This window comes from Agrilus planipennis, unplaced genomic scaffold (assembly GCF_000699045.2).
Source record: "Agrilus planipennis isolate EAB-ADULT unplaced genomic scaffold, Apla_2.0 scaffold56, whole genome shotgun sequence".
Taxonomy (NCBI): domain Eukaryota; kingdom Metazoa; phylum Arthropoda; class Insecta; order Coleoptera; family Buprestidae; genus Agrilus; species Agrilus planipennis.
Window position 1 is genome coordinate 611,332 of NW_020438870.1, and position 820 is coordinate 612,151.

The following is an 820-nucleotide window of genomic DNA, read 5'->3' on the forward strand; positions in this document are numbered from 1 at the left end:
ACAATGAAGAAGATGAAAGTAAAAGCACGGTTTTACATTGATATAACTTACGCAACATTTTAAATTGGCATTTGGACTTAACCCTGAATTATCTATCTAGTATCATTTACTTAGGATACACGTGTCATTAACTTCTTTATTAATTTAATGATTGATTTTAATAGTTCACACCACTATAAATAAATAATTAAACGTTTTACTTTTTCTTCCAATTATTCAATTCATAAAGAGGTTAATTTATATTCGTCTTATTTTATTAAACCTTAATTACAGTTTTCAAAAAACAACTTTGGAAAGGAATAAAAAACATACAATTTAGTCATCTTTTTAGAAGTGAGTTAGTTTAATATGAAATATTATACTGAAAATTCAATTTCTGAATTTTTTACCCACTACACGCTACCTCAAATTAATGAGGGTTACATCAGTTCGACAGATCGTTAACTTTGTAGGTCGGTTAGTAGTGGTTGCTGTTGTCACCTCTCGTAGTTTAGTGGTAGAACATTGGTGCGGAAAGCCAAAGGTCCCGGGTTCGATTCCCGGCGGGGGTGTGATAACAGCAACAATTTTTCGCTCATAAATTTGAGGTAGCGTGTAGTAGGGAAAAACATTCAGTTGAATTTTCAGTATAATATTTCATATTAAACATTTATAATTAACAATATTAAAAAGTTAATAAAAAGAAACAATAAAGAAGCAAGTTCGACTACACACTTGATTCACAAATATTGAGATTTCGAACTAGAGCCTTATTTTAATAAAAATAGAATACAGATAAGGTTTATTATTTAGGGATAGTGTAACTTTGTATTAATCTAAA

General features: G+C 29.3%; 1 non-coding gene across 1 annotated transcript; it reads left to right on the forward strand.

Moving 5' to 3' along the window:
* Positions 1-479: 479 nt before the first annotated feature.
* On the forward strand, positions 480-551 carry Trnas-gga. The gene has a single exon. It is a non-coding gene; the product is annotated as a tRNA-Ser (tRNA).
* Positions 552-820: the final 269 nt, after the last annotated feature.